The 17,218-nt window shown below is 37.6% G+C and overlaps 1 protein-coding gene across 1 annotated transcript in view; it reads right to left on the reverse strand.

Annotated features, from left to right (window-relative positions):
* Window positions 1–17,218, reverse strand: part of LOC311096828 (uncharacterized protein) — a 488,849-nt gene that overhangs the window by 180,336 nt on the left and 291,295 nt on the right. The window lies entirely within an intron of this gene.

Genomic DNA, 17,218 nt, shown 5'->3' on the forward strand with positions numbered 1-17,218 from the left:
TGAGTGGGAGGAGTTTGGCTGATGCCGTCAATGCGGTATTGTTATTATTATTATATATATTATTTTATATATATTATATTATTATATATTAAATATATTATTATATATTATATTATATATATTATATTATATATTTTATGTGTATATATACGTATATATATTAATATTTAATTTTTTTTATTAATATTATATTATATTATATTATATTTGATATTATTTTATATTTTATTTTATTTATAGACTAAGGGTTGTATCAATTTGCATATGCTTTTATATGTTCTTACTTAATTGCATTATTGATAGAATATTCCCATAAAGCTCGTGTGACAATATATGTCAATTATTTTATAAATTGCAAATTAATAGCAATGCTTCCCACAGGTGGTGGTGCGATAGACTTGTAGAACAATTCGTTGTGTAATGTTTGCAGCTTCACTTTATTGCCTGTAAGAGTCACCAACGGACAAAAACAATGAGAAATGTACGTACGCCAGTCATGAAATTGGCGTAGAGGAACACACATTCTCGCGTTAATTTCAATGTTAGTACATCCGACCGTGAGCGTGAAAGCTGGCGTACGCAAAGTTTTTGTGCGTACACAAGATTGATACATGAGGCCCCAGGCCACTCTCTACGCAATAATTGGCATTTTTAAGAAGCAAACTTGACGGGAAAATGTGCTGTCCTTCAAGCAAACTCTGACCCAGGCGTACGCACAAAAACGGGTGAAATGAGAAGAATGAGATGCAAGAAACACGTGAAAGTGTGTGAAACTGTAGACCGTTGTGTAATAAAATGGCAATACTGCCTCTCATAAATAACATGAAGTCTTCACAAAGCAAGTCTTACAATTAACAGCCTACACGAACACCCGTTTGATCGATCTGCAGTGTAAAACAAACAAAATCAAACGAAGACTACAACAGAAATGCAAATTAACACATATTTGCAAAAAAGAAAAGTGCAATATGTTCTGCAATAATATTGCCATGTTATGCAATTCATCCTCATAACACATTTGTAGCTTGTCAGATGCAATCAAATGGATGGTAATAAAATGCCATGATGCCATCACAATGCGTAATGGCACACAATGGCTGATCTTGCGCTCTTAGAAGATGTGGCAAATGATGAATATTAACTTGTGGGCGTTTCACAGACTATTTATGGGCAACTATGGGCGTGACATGAAGCCGCAAAAACTGCGCTACATTTAGAATTGATTGTGATTCTCCCCGTTATAATTACACATCTGAAACCGATCTCTGCCATCCAACACTCTCTGACCTATGAACTATGAACTATGAATCCCTTCTCTCCTCTCAACTCCGACTCCTCACACCTTTTAATTAACCCACGGATATTACTGCATTTTTGTTATTTTTGTCATCATTGTCATTTTCATTACTGTTATTGTTATGATTACTATTATTATTTTTATTATTGTTGTAATTGCTGTTGTTATTGTCATTGTCGTTGCTCTCATCATTGTTATCACCATTGTCATCATCATCATCATTATTATTATTATTATTATTATTGCTGTTTTGGAATTAGTAACCTGGTGTTCATTGTAATCACTACAGCTATGGTTAAATCAATTGATTATTTCCAATTCCCCCCTAATCTTTTCATGTGTTTTTAATGCACCACAACGTAGAATAGAAAAAAAAAAAAAATTATATATATATATATATATATATATATATATATATATATATATATATATATATATATATAATTTTCTAAAAAAGAAAATACAGAAATCACAATGTATGATTTTTTAACTATTTATTTGTATGATACAGCTGCAAATAAGTATTTGAACACCTGAGAAAATCAATGTTAATATTTGGTACAGTAGCCTTTGTTTGCAATTACAGAGGTCAAACGTTTCCTGTAGTTTTTCACCAGGTTTGCACACACTGCAGGAGGGATTTTGGCCCACTCCTCCACACAGATCTTCGCTAGATCAGTCAGGTTTCTGGGCTGTCACTGAGAAACACGGAGTTTGAGCTCCCTCCAAAGATTCTCTATTGGGTTTAGATCTGGAGACTGGCTAGGCCACGCCAGAACCTTGATATGCTTCTTACAGAGCCACTCCTTGGTTATCCTGGCTGTGTGCTTCGGGTCATTGTCATGTTGGAAGACCCAGCATCGACCCATCTTCAGTGCTCTAACTGAGGGAAGGAGGTTGTTCCCCAAAATCTCGCAATACATGGCCCCGGTCATCCTCTCCTTAATACAGTGCAGTCGCCCTGTCCCATGTGCAGAAAAACACCCCCAAAGCATGATGCTACCACCCCCATGCTTCACAGTAGGGATGGTGTTCTCGGGATGGTACTCATCATTCTTCTTCCTCCAAACACGTTTAGTGGAATTATGACCAAAAAGTTCTATTTTGGTCTCATCTAACCACATGACTTTCTCCCATGACTCCTCTGGATCATCCAAATGGTCATTGGCAAACTTAAGACGGGCCTTGACATGTGCTGGTTTAAGCAGGGGAACCTTCCGTGCCATGCATGATTTCAAACCATGACGTCTTAGTGTATTACCAACAGTAACCTTGGAAACGGTGGTCCCAGCTCTTTTCAGGTCATTGACCAGCTCCTCCCGTGTAGTTATGGGCTGATTTCTCACCTTTCTTATGATCATTGAGACCCCACGAGGTGAGATCTTGCATGGAGCCCCAGTCCGAGGGAGATTGACAGTCATGTTTAGCTTCTTCCATTTTCTAATGATTGCTCCAACAGTGGACCTTTTTTCACCAAGCTGCTTGGCAATTTCCCCGTAGCCCTTTCCAGCCTTGTGGAGGTGTACAATTTTGTCTCTAGTGTCTTTGGACAGCTCTTTGGTCTTGGCCATGTTAGTAGTTGGATTCTTACTGATTGTATGGGGTGGACAGGTGTCTTTATGCAGCTAACGACCTCAAACAGGTGCATCTAATTTAGGATAATAAATGGAGTGGAGGTGGACATTTTAAAGGCAGACTAACAGGTCTTTGAGGGTCAGAATTCTAGCTGATAGACAGGTGTTCAAATACTTCTTTGCAGCTGTATCATACAAATAAATAGTTAAAAAATCATATATTGTGATTTCTGGATTTTTTTTTTTAGATTATGTCTCTCACAGTGGACATGCACCTACGATGACAATTTCAGACCCCTCCATGATTTCCAAGTGGGAGAACTTGCAAAATAGCAGGGTGTTCAAATACTTATTTTCCTCACTGTATATATATATAATATATATATATATACACATATATATATATATATATTAGTATAGGAGAAAATGTGGGGGGAGGGTTATCTTATATTATCTTATTATATTATCTTCTATTATTATCTTACTATCTAAAAATTAATTTATCTATAGAGAGTGCTGGTGGTGATGGTAATGAAGATGGTAATAAATAATAAATGGTTACTTTGCTTATGCACACACACACACCTATACATTTACACACTTTTATTTCACTTCTGGAATTATGAAATTACTAGATTGTTCGTTACTGCACTATTTTGGTCTGTATGTCTGTCTGTTAAATAAAGAAAAAAATAACTGATTGTGATTTATAAAGGGAAAACTGCGTAGGACGTGCGTGCGCACGGTTTTATAAATCCGAATATTTCTGTGCGTACACACGTCCTCTGTTTCATCCGTACGCCACTTCTGACGCAAATCCTACGCAAAGTTTTATAAATGAGGCCCTCGAACATCATCATCATCATCATCATCATTCTCTTCTTCATCATCATCGACATCCATCAGCAGCTGAAGACCTGAACATCTTCATCATCATCTTCATCATCATCACTGACATCCATCAGCAGCTGAAGACCTGGGGCCGTATTCACAAAGCATTTTATCTTACCACTAGGAGTACTCCTAAATCGCACTAAAAGATTTTAGCTAGGAGTTTTCTCTTAAAAGTTATTCACAACGCCTTTCAGACCTACTCTTAGTAAAGAAAAATGACAACTCCTAAACTAAGAGTGAGTCTTCGTTGCTATGGATGACGTCATTACTCATGCACGAGCTTGACTGAAGTGACCACCTTGATTGGCTGATGATTGTAACGCGGGAATGATTCCAAACCCCTCCCCTACGATGATGAGTGACAGGTGACAGGTCTGAGAATGCGTGCGCTACACAAGTAGTGCGAAGGACGGAAGATGATGAATAACTGAATAAATAGCCTAAATGAATAAAGAGGCAAAACAAATAGCCTAGTAGCCTAATGAAACATATGGATTGATGCAATATCTTTGCAACATTATTGAATTAATCTGTCACTATATGCCTCTGCCTACGTTTGCAAAGAGAACAACATTTTAATTTGATTCACAATAAAACGTTACAATTAGTTTACATGCAATGAGTAGCCTAGTTTTGGTTGTTGTTGGTGGCATTATTGCATCCCTAGTTATGCCTACAATGCAAAATTGTTCCCTCGCGATTGGAAGCTCCTGTAGCCGCCGCATACGCATTTCAAAACATCGCAACGTGAAATGCCACAAAAAGCGGTTTATGAATAGGTCTTAGTGAGTTAGGAGTCCTCTCGACTTCTTTTAAGCTGTCCCAGGCTTAGGTGCTACTTTTAGGGCTAAAAAGCTTCGTGAATTACTCTTAGTCAAAAAAATTAGGAGTCCTAAAGTTACGAGAGACACGCCCATTATTTTTAGGAGTTGCTCCTAAATTCGCCAGTTAGGAGCTACTTTTAGCCTTAAAATTCTTTGTGAATACGGCCCCTGAACATCATCATCATCATCATCATCACTGACATCCATCAGCAGCTGAAGACCTGAACATCTTCATCATCATCATCATCATCATCACTGACATCCATCAGCAGCTGAAGACCTGGGGCCGTATTCACAAAGCATTTTATCTTACCACTAGGAGTACTCCTAAATCGCACTAAAAGATTTTAGCTAGGAGTTTTCTCTTAAAAGTTATTCACAACGCCTTTCAGACCTACTCTTAGTAAAGAAAAATGACAACTCCTAAACTAAGAGTGAGTCTTCGGATGGATGACATCATTACTCATGCACGAGCTTGACTGAAGTGACCACCTTGATTGGCTGATGATTGTAACGCGGGAATGATTCCAAACTCCTCCCCTACGATGATGAGTGACAGGTGACAGGTCTGAGAATGTGTGCGCTACACAAGTAGTGCGAAGGACGGAAGATGATGAATAACTGAATAAATAGCCTGAATGAATAAAGAGTAAGGCAAAACAAATAGCCTAGTAGCCTAATGAAACATATGGATTAATGCAATATCTTTGCAACATTAGCCGCTTTCCGACCGGAGGAACCTTTTCACAGTTCCTAGAACTATTGGCTAAAGTTCCCGGATGTCGGCGTGTTCGCACCGCAGGAACTAGGAACGATTTTAGTTCTAGGAACTCCATGTGGAGGAACTAATTTAGGGTCTAAACCAGCACTATAGGAACTACCCGTGACGTTAGTGTACGCTGATTGACTGAACACACGCGGAGCACCAGCACCCGCCATTTTTAAAACATCTATAATGTAAACACACAGATTATAACCTATATTTACTCCAGAAACTAACTATACCAACATGGAAAACAGTGATAGATGGGTCTCTAAACCTTTATGCTGAAGAGAAAATCCAACACAACTTTGAGGGGACCAAGCCAAACATGATTATGTTTATCTGCCCAGCTAGCAACACTGGACATCAACCACACGGCATAGGCTAATAACCTTTTTTTTATATACTGTCTACTTTCTATAACAGTTCTATCTAATAAGATATTAAACAGTACTGTTAGACAGATCGCTAACTAATGAACACAGAGAATGCGAGTATTGTTTGCTCTGGCGTTCTCAGCGCCGCCAAAATAAAGGTCCGTCACGCCGTCAAAATAAAAGTCACCGTGTTTGCGTCACTCCCTTACCCCTCCTACCAGCTCCTATGGCCACTTGGCCAGTGCGAACGCAAACAGCAAAACCGAGTTTGGGGGAGAGTAGTTCATAGAACTGTTTAGAAGTGGACAGTTCCTATAACTAAGTTCCTGTAACTACTTGGTCGGAAAGCGGCTATTATTGAATTAATCTGTCACTATATGCCTCTGCCTACGTTTGCAAAGAGAAGAACATTTTAATTTGATTCACAATGAAACGTTACAATTAGTTTACATTCAATGAGTAGCCTAGTTTTGGTTGTTGTTGGTGGCGTTATTGCATTATGCCTACAATGCAAAATTGTTCCCTCGCGATTGGAAGCTCCTGTAGCCGCCGCATACGCATTTCAAAACATCGCAACGTGAAATGCCACAAAAAGCGGTTTGTGAAGGTCTTAGTGAGTTAGGAGTCCTCTCGACTTCTTTTAAGCTGTCCCAGGCTTAGGTACTACTTTTAGGGCTAAAATGCTTCGTGAATTACTCTTAGTCAAAAAAATTAGGTGTCCTAAAGTTACGAGAGACACGCCCATTATTTTTAGGAGTTGCTCCTAAATTCGCCAGTTAGGAGCTACTTTTAGCCTTAAAACTCTTTGTGAATACGGCCCCAGAACATCTTCATTATTATTATCATCATCATCATCATCTTCTTCTTCATCATCACTGACATCCATCAGCAGCTGAAGACCTGAACATCTTCATTATTATTATCATCATCTTCATCTTCATCATGCACACTTTTTAGATAGGACTAGTTGATATTAAAATAAATATGAGATCATGCGGAAGCCTACTGAAAAAAAAATAGCAATATTTACACTATTTGTATTTCACTGAATCACTTAGCATGAAACTTTGCGCATTACATTCATATTCTAAATCTGCTTGCCTGTTCAAATATAATATTTGGCCTTTTATATCACACAATTAGTCCATTAAGCGTTAAGTGTCCTGACCGCAGCGGAATCCTGGAGAATGATGAGGGAATCCCCAATTTTGTGTCTTTATCAGCTTTTCCATATATAAACTGGCCCTGATAATCATCACAAATACTTAACGCTTGCACCTTTTCTGTAAATCTGTTTTCATGAATGAATGAGTCTCTCACCCTTTCTCTATAGTTTTTGTTGTCAACAGCCACTTGCTCCCCCTGCTGGTGAGGTGACTAACAGCTATGGAGATCATCAATCGGTAATCTACTGATATTCCTGCCGTTCCCGGATGTCAAATGTTGAATTTTCTGTCGAATTTTAAACCACTGAATTTGTGGAAGCAAATTTGTAAAGCGAAATAAAATGGACCGAAATTAGAATTTTTTTATTATTATTTAGAATTTTGAGGGGATTGTGTGTTAATATGCTACATACAATTTTTATTAGCTATTTTCCTCATTGAAAATAATACACATGCTTTTTTCTAATATACTTTTCAATTAAAGCAGTATTCCATGGTAAAATAGAGACAATGCAATTAAAATCCAACTTCTGAAGGCATTTTTGAATAGTGTTTCAGACTAAAGGTCTTTTTGCTAGAGGCTGCTGCTAAATCATGATGCAAAATGTACAAGGTTTTTACACCTTAAGGAACTAATATCTGGGAAAATAAGGTATACATTTGTTTCTAAATGTCAAAAAGTCAATGTTTTGTACCATTTAATCAAGTGAGATGTTTGGCTAACTTCTGGCACACTTCAGGTAAACGACTTGCCTCCCTTTGACAGTGCTTTGGTGTGTCGTGTTGCTTTATTGCTCTTTATTAGGGGAGAATGGCGAGTGGTGGTGGGGTGTGTGTGTGTGTGTGTGTGTGTGTGTGTGTGTGTGTGTGTGTGTGTGTGTGTGTGTGTGTGTGTGTGTGTGTGTGTGTGTGTGTGTGTGTGTGTGTGTGTGTGTGTGTGTGTGTGAGCCTCAGAGCCGGGTTCAAACGACACTGCTTCCTTTTTACTACTAAACCCTCCAAGCACTATTTCATGTTGCATGTTCGTAGATTTCTGTATGCTACTCGACCTGATGTTCTGGGTTGTGTTGCTTCCCAGCAAACATTGGTCTGATGGCGATGTTGTGTCCCTGCTCAAAATTAGTCGCAGTAGGACAGCATAAATTGGTAAAAAAAAAAAAAAAAGTAACAGAACAGATACCGTCAAATACGTCCATTCACCTTTCATTTGGGAACTATTTCTCAACCACGATGGGACATGTCAGAGGAATGTCTTTTCAACGGTCATTAAATGTCCAAATGTTTGCTGGGTGACTTTTATTGCCTTCACATGATAAGCTGACGATATAGGCTGGGAAAGTGTTGAGGTTTAACAGTGGTTATCGGTTCTAGAACAGGTTCCTCTAAGCCAACGTCAGGACTTTGGGTTTCAAGCTAATGGCGGATGTCTAGTTTGATGTCTAGGTAAATGGGGGAGCAGTGGGGGGTTTTTAAAGCTACGTTCGTATGGTTGGGCTTCAGACACCTAGGTGTGTGTGTGTGTGTGTGTGTGTGTGTGTGTGAGTTTGTTTTCATGACAACTGAGGACATTTTTATGATAACACACCTGCAAATGAGGACACTCGGGAAAATAGGTGATATATGAGGACATTTTGGGTGTCCTCATTTTTCAAATGGCTTTAAAAACATACTAAGCAGTGTTTTTTTTTTATGTAAAAATGCAGAATGTCTCCTGTGATGGGTAGGTTTAGGGATAGGGGCAGTGTAGGGGGATAGAATATACAGTTTGTACAGTATAAAAACCATTACGCCTATGGAATGTCCTCACAAATCACATAAACATGGCTGTGTGTGTGTGTGTGTGTGTGTGTGTGTGTGTGTGTGTGTGTGTGTGTGTGTGTGTGTGTGTGTGTGTGTGTGTGTGTATATAGTTTAGAGACCTTTCATTCATTTCACTCTTCATTATGAGCTCAAATGAAATGTCCGACATTATGATTGGGTTATTTGAGACAGTCATATTCCTTTTAGATGGGCTATTTCTTTAGCCTGGGAAAACCCAGACAAACTTCCAGGAAATTTAGATTTGCTCTGCAAATAGGCTGGCAAAGAGCTCATTCAAGCCGATTTCTAATCCGTCCAAATCGAGCCACCAAATCAGAAACGTTGGGGCGGGCTTTACACGATGACGATCGCTTTGATTGATGTTAGGTCTATCCAATTGCGCCCAGTGGCATTTGAGTGACATCCGTTGGTGACGCCCCTTTTGGAAATGAGTTATTAATGAAGCTTTGCCAGACCATAACTCAGTTACTACTGAGAATGATCTGGTTTTAACCAGGCTACTATTTCTTATTACGACAGGAGACAGTTTTAGATAGCTAAAAATAGTCCTCTGATTTCCTGAAGTCAAAGAAACATGAACAATATCACTGAACTGTATTAATGAAACAAAACCACATTACTGTACTGTACGTGTGAAATGAATCTGGGAAGAAGTAAATACTCTGAACCCCAAGTAGATTTACACAAACTGAGAAAGTCAAAAAGCATTAGGTTGTTTCTAACATGTTGTCTGTTTGAGCAAGTATAACATCAAAGATAAGGAGGAGTCATTTCTGTCACAGAATGCAGTGTGTTGACAGACATTTCATTCCATCAGCATTCAGTGATGGTAAAGTGACATTTGATTTTTGTCAAAATGAATGTTGGCTGATGTTATGACCAAACCAGTGACTCAACTTTGCGTTGTTTGGCATGTAAATGCAGCACAAGAGAAATACAAGGACTGTGTTCATGAGTTACTTTCTTTAAAACTACAAACTGGAAATAAAGTGAATAATTAATGTTCTTACCAGAGACTGGATTCATCTGACGATGACGATGATGATGATGATGATGATGATCAAATATCCATAATCTCCTATCTGGAGAATATTCATAAATCATGGATTAGAGATGAATGCATTACAAGGAGTCTCACACACATTTTCCTAATAATCTTCTTATTTCTGTACAGAATATGTGTTAGAAAAGTTAAAACCACTCCAATTAAAGACAGAGTATAATTTCACATTCAGCTTCAGTGTGAATAATATTTCCCTCATTAACTAATAATCCGCTGTGAGAATGAGGCAAAGCACCTTCTCGTGATCTATGATGATGATGATGATGATGATGATGATGATGATGATGATGTACTTTATCAGATTGTTTTAGGACAAAAACTCAACATAATTTCCCTGTGAGAGAAGAATATTTCCCTGAAGAGATTCAGAGTAATCTGCAGGTGTGTGTCTCATCATTATAAACTCCAGCTCACACACACTTCATTTCTCTCATTAAACACACATGATTTCCATCAGATGAAGAAGAGCTCAATCCTGAACACTGAGACTGAACTGGTGCATTACTGCCATCATCTGGGGGAACACACACATTACACACACTATACTGTATGTGTGTGTGTGTGTGTGTGTGTGTGTGTGTGTGTGTGTGTGTGTGTGTGTGTGTGTGTGTGTGTATGTGTGTGTGTGTGTAATGTGTGTGTTCACTCTGATGATGACAGTAATGCACCAGTTCAGTCTGGAAGGACAAGAGTGTTCAGGATTGTAAATTGTTTTCCAGTACAAACATCTAAACATTCATAAATTAAGTTACTGGAGATAAAAAGAAATTACATAAAATATGAAGTCTTGTTTTCGGTTAAATTGATCAAAACAAGAGTAAATATCTGCCAATGGGATAAAAAAAAAAAATCAACTCAATTCAGAGGGACGTTTTCATAACTAACTGACAGATATTTGTTATGTTTTTTTAAGCATAAACACGCTTACATTTTTCAAGACTTCATTTTGCATTTGCTTCTCCATAATTGGTCTTGAAATGATCATCAAGATGAATCTTGATTTAAAGATGTTTCGATATTTTTATTGGACACAGGACAGAAATATTGAGGAAGAACATATTTTTTCCCATGCATGCAAATCTAACACTTTCTGCTCTGATTTTAGACCTTTTTAAGGCCTTAAATATTCTAAGGGTGAATTAAGACTTTTTAAGACCCACAGAAACCCTATTAAACATATTCACACATTATAGTCATGCATTGCATAAGCACAATGAGGTTAAAAGTCTTTAATAACAAACTCAGAAGGTAATCCAACAAATACTGATGAAGAAATACAACTGATGCATTGACAAAAATGAACCACTGAACACTGGAAAGATTGCAACTGAAGTACAAGCAAAATTAATGAAATAATGATAAACAGCTGTGCTGATGAAATGAGTTACCATGACAACTGGAGAGCGGCAGGAAAACTGAAGAAAGGAAGACATGAAACAAGTGAAAACAAACTACAAGTCCATGATAATGAAACTAAGAATGAATGTCTGTGACGATTGTTGTTTTTGATAGTGTGTTAAAAGTGAAACAAAGCTAAATCATAACGCACTGCCTCAACCGTCTCAAGTCTCTCAGTTACACACTGTATATACAACCATCTGACATAATTGTTTTCTGAAATAGTTTGTGTTTAAAACAAGAACAAATATCTGCCAATGGAGTCAGAAAAATCAACTTTATTCAAACCAAAAACTCCATTGTCAGTGTTTGTTTTAAGCACAAACTCACTTTATTTTGATATTTCAGAAAACAAATTAATATCTTCAGTCATTTCACTTCTTCTCCAGTAAATGTGTCTTGATTTAAGAATGTTTGGATATTTGTGCTGGAAAACAAGACAGAAACTCTGAGGAAGAACAGCATTTTTGCAGTGTTTCAATCATTTAAGACATAAAAGTGTCTTTACACTGCAAAAAAAAAAAACTTACTTAGTATTTTTGTATTGTTTCCAGTCAAAATATCAGTAAAAAAAATTAAGAATCAAGATGCATTTACTAGAGAAGTAAAATGAGATAAGAAATTCTATCTTGTTTTCTGATTTAAAATTAAAAATTAAATGAAGTGAGTTTTTGCTTAAAACAAGCACAATGATCTGCCAATGGGGTTAGAAACATAATCTTGTTTTCCATTTGAATTAAGATTTCTTTGTTTCATGTTTTTAGTTTATTTTCATGTGTTGGTCCTGATCTCTCTTTCACACTAAACTGTTTCTTGATTACGAACAATGAAATCTCCACACATTTGCTCCAGAAGTGGATGGAAAGATTAATCTATTGCAATGAGTAAAATAATTACTGATGCTCAATAATTCATCACCTATATTTGATTTAACACTACAGTGCAAAAAAAAAAAAAAAAAAAAATGCTTTTCTTACTTAGTATTTTTGTCTTGTTTCCAGTCCAAATATCAAACATTTCTTAAATCAAGATGCATTTACTGGATGAGTAAAATGACATAAGATATTATGTCTTGTTTTCTGGGGAAATAAATAAAAATTAAGTTAAAACAAGCAAAATAATCGGCCAATGGGGTCAGAAAAATAATCTTGTTTCTGTTTAAATTAAGATTATTTTTCTGACCCCATTGGCAGATCATTTAGCTTTTTTTCAGTATCAACTCACTTCATTTTGATTAATTTTCCCGGAAAACAAGACATAATATCTTATGGCATTTTACTCATCTAGTAAATGCATCTTGCTCTTGCATTTTTAGATATTTGGGCTGGAAACAAGACAAAAATACTAAGTAAGAAAAGCATTTTTTTTGCAAGCAGTTGTTGCTTGAACACATGAATGCTTCAGTGTAAACTGTATATAATGACTGATATTGAGTTGATGTCCAGTGTCTGCCAGCAGAGGGCGATATTGAGTTGATGTACAGTATTAGCCAGCAGAGGGCGATATTGAGTTGATGTACAGTATTAGCCAGCAGAGGGCGATATCAGAGAATGTCTAATATGGCGAGAAGTTTCACTCTCAGTACACTTCCGGCTTCTGAACTGGTTGCAGTTCCACTCTGATTCCATATGAGGGCGCTCACAGGACGAGTGCAGAATGAATGGAGGTCTATGGCGCTATACCAATAAAAATCCACTTTTCTCAGGATATAATTTTTTGTCTAGTAATTTGAATGTTGTATTCGAAAGGAGATGCAAATAAATTACACATTGCTGGGTGTTAGATTATTTTTAATCATGTATTTGCTTTAAAAAGTCTTTTAAAGTGTCAATGACGTCATACACATGTACGACCAGAGATACTGCTTCACGGCAATCCTTCGCTCACTCTGGTGCGTTCGCGCTCTGCACTTTCTTTTCACTCGAGGCATTGACAACACAGCTGACACAGGTAAACACACGTGCTAGAAGAGTTTTTGTTTTGTTTGTTTCTGGTCCCGCTGCAGATGACACGATGCCATCAAGCGGTATCTCTGGTCGTAATCAGTCCTTCACTGACCAATCAGCGTTCATTAGCAGAATGCTAGCGTGTTATGGGCAACAACAACTCTACCTGTAAGAAATCAAAAGGACATAAGTACTCGTTCATTCAACTTTCGACCTAAAACCCACGTTGAACTTAAAAAATCTACAATCAGATCTGAGATTTCTCAACGGCAATCGGGTGAAAGAGACAAATTTAGCCGTATAGCCCCATAGACTCCCATTCATTTTGCACTCATGGCGATCGCCCCCAGTGGAACTCTGGTGGAACTACAACCAAAATTCGGTACAACAGGGCTTAATAGGGAGTGGGCAGGCTCTCCGTAGACGGGCTCTGGCGATATATTGAGTTGATGTATCTGCCAGCAGAGGGCGATATATTGAGTTGATGTACAGTGTCTGCCAGCAGAGGGCGATATTGAGTTGATGTACAGTGTCTGCCAGCAGAGGGCGATATTGAGTTGATGTACAGTATCAGCCAGCAGAGGGCGATATTGAGTTGATGTACAGTGTCTGCCAGCAGAGGGCGATATTGAGTTGATGTACAGTATCAGCCAGCAGAGGGCGATATTGAGTTGATGTACAGTGTCTGTCAGCAGAGGGCGATATTGAGTTGATGTACAGTGTCTGCCAGCAGAGGGCGATATTGAGTTGATGTACAGTATCTGCCAGCAGAGGGCGCCACAGATCTGACAATCTCTCCACATACACTCACTGGCTTTAACTAAATATTAGACTTTAGAAACATTAGTTTTGGTCCATGTTTAAGGCAGTATCCTCATATTTGGACACACTAAAGTTAACGTTTAGATGTGCATGTGCATTAGCTTCTAGCTGTATCCATGCTTCATTTACAGGCTCATATAAAAACTGTTCATTTGAGTGACAAAATCAGGTCTTGAGATAATAGACAAAAACTGACTGCAGAAACTGCATTATCACGAGTGTTATATCAATAAATATCTGACATGAAGCTTCTGAAACCACAGATGAGATGTTAAACATCATGTTGGACGATCAATAACATGCCGAAGCTCGTCTGAACACCATCATCCCTGCAGGAACCACACGCTTCAGCTTCTCTGAACACGCGTCTGTGTTTTATATATATACTGTGATCTTCAGTGTGTTTCACAGTGGTTTGTGTGTCTGTAATCTGCTTTTGTTCCTGTTTCTGAGTCTTTACGAGTCAGTCGTGTCTCTGTGACTGATATTATTAACACCAGACAGAATTTAATATATGTAGATTTGATTAAAAACTTTATTTCACATTTCGCCGGATCTTTCTGACGTCTGAAAGTCCTCGTGTCCTCGTGGCTCAGTGTCGTTATCAGGGTTTCATTACGGCCGAGTCCAGATTAATAGATTCTCGTTACATTGAGAGAAACATCAGCTGACTTTATATGCAGATGTTTTTCTTGGCAAGAAGTACAAGAAGTTTGACTGTAAATAATGTAATATTTACTAGACATTCTTGCACTGGCTTGCAACATTATATATATTTTTTAATGTACAAGGATTTAAAGTGGACATAAAAAGGTGTACGATGGCCTGAGCTTAACATGACATACATTCTCAGAAAAAAAGGTACAATTTTGTACCAAAGAAGGTACAAACCCTTGTCACTGGGGCGGTACCTTTTACTGGTACAAAATTGTACCTTAATATAGAGGAACAAATTTGTTCCATTCCAGTTTGTACCTTAAAGGACATGATTTGTACCATGGGCAACCAAAATGTACCTTTTGTTTATTAAAACTTGTTGGTACAATATTGTACCTTTATCAAAGGTACAAATTTGATCTTTTAAGGTACCACCCCAGTGACAAGCCCCTTTGTACCTTAACTGTGTCAAATTTGTTCCTACGAGAACTATTAAAGGCTATTTTTCTATTGAATAACATGCACATTCAACAACTGAATCCAAAAGGCATCAATTTAATCATTTCTGTAAATACATATCAAATACATATGAACGTTTTTTTGTAATTTAGTGTTTTTATTTATTTTGAAAAAGTTTACAAAATATTTGCAATAAAGTAAAGAAAACTTATACGACTACTAATTTATTTATAAAGCCCTCATCCCACCCCACCCCATTGCACTTCGGGACATTGAGCAGTATCTGAATAACAAGGGATCAAATAAAATTCATACAGAGAAAGACAAATAAAATAATGCTAATGATAACACCCATACGTAGCTGCAGATTAATTAGTCAGAAATGTCTTGACTGTAGATATCCAGTTCTCCCACATCAAAACAGTCCTAGGATTAGCGTGATTGGTCCGTGCAGATGACAACTCCAGGTATAGTATTTCCAGTAAGGAGTGAAGCCAATGTTTAATAGAAAGGTCATGGGGAGGTTTCCATCGTTGAACAAGAGACTTTTTTGTGGCGGTCATGGCGGCTAACCAGAATTTCCGTACCTTCTCACATAGAGGAAATTGAGAATTGTCATTCAACAATAAAATAACAGGATCTTTGGGGATACAAATCCCCGACGCCTTGTACAAAACATCAAGCACCCTATCCCAGAATTTTTGCACATCTGGACAGTCCCACAGCATATGTACCAAAGTGTCCACACAACCTGGTCCACAGAAATTACAAAATGGGTGGGGTGATAGGCCCATTACATGTCGTATGCGTGTGGTTAGATATGCCCTGTGAATAACTTTAAGATGAATGAATTGGTGATTTGGGTTTGTGGATGCATGGAATGTATTATCCCACACTGTATCCCATTCAATTGTCCTGTTAGAAACTTTCAGATCTATTATCCAAGCTCTAGCTTTAGAAAAGTTATCTGTATTAAGATTTTGAAAGCAGAGATAAAAATATGACACAATTCCTGTGCTTGGAGCGTTTGAGATCCAGTTCACCACTGGGTGAGTATGAAGATTTGTACCCCAAGGTACCTTATGGGTCTTTAGCACGGCACGTAATTTGAAATATAAAAATAAAGTGTTAGACGAGATATTAAATCTTCCTATTAAGTCACGAAAATCCAAAATTGAATCTTCCCCTTTTATGTCGTTTAACGTTAGAATGCCTTTTGTAGACCAGGAAGGCTGAACGAAAGGTTGACCGCCAGACAGTAAGTTCAGGTTGTGCCAAATCGGGGTATGAGTGTGCCATAAAGTTTTAGATGCAAAACAGGCTTCAATCTTTTGGAATATTTGAAGAGTGTAGGAAATTATAGGACCATAATACAGTGAGCATTTCTTGTGCGAAAGGCCTGAAAATAAAAAATCTTGCAAACGAATTGGTGAAATACGATCTTTTTCTAGTTGTTTCCATGAAGACTGTGAGCTCGAATCAAACCATTTCAAAACTGAGAGCAGAATAAAAGACCAGTGATACCATTTAAAATTAGGGCAGCCCATTCCACCTTTTATTTTACTTTTTTGAAGTGTAGACCACTTAATACGAGGACGCTTTCCATTCCATATATATTTTATCAGTAAAGAGTCCAACTTTTTCCAATAATTCACTGGTGGGGGGAGAGGAAGCATAGAGCTAATAAAATTGATGCGGGGCAAAATATTCATTTTTATTGTTGACATTCGGGCGGATGGAGATGAAGGCAGACACATCCATCTTTGAATATCTGACTCAACTCCCCCATAAATTGACGTATAGTTAACTTTGGAAATAAGGGGCAAAGTAGGTCTCAACTGAATCCCTAAATATTTGACTTGTGTTGAAATCTGAATATTACCTGGAATAGGAAAATTAAAACCATCTGAATTGAGAGGCATTAAAATAGTTTTAGGATGATTAATTTTAAACCCCGATAATATACCAAATTCGTCTATAATTTGAAGGGCGTTAGGAAGTGAGCGTTGTAGATCAGATAAAAATAGCAGAGTATCGTCAGCATATAAAGAAATAGAATGGGTTGATGAGCCTAACTGAATTGGGGTAATACGTTTACATTGTCTAATATACTGTGCCAAAGGTTCTAACGATAAGTTGAACATAAAAGGAGAAAGC

This window comes from Abramis brama, assembly GCF_963993115.1.
Source record: "Abramis brama genome assembly, chromosome: 15".
Taxonomy (NCBI): Eukaryota; Metazoa; Chordata; class Actinopteri; order Cypriniformes; family Leuciscidae; genus Abramis; species Abramis brama.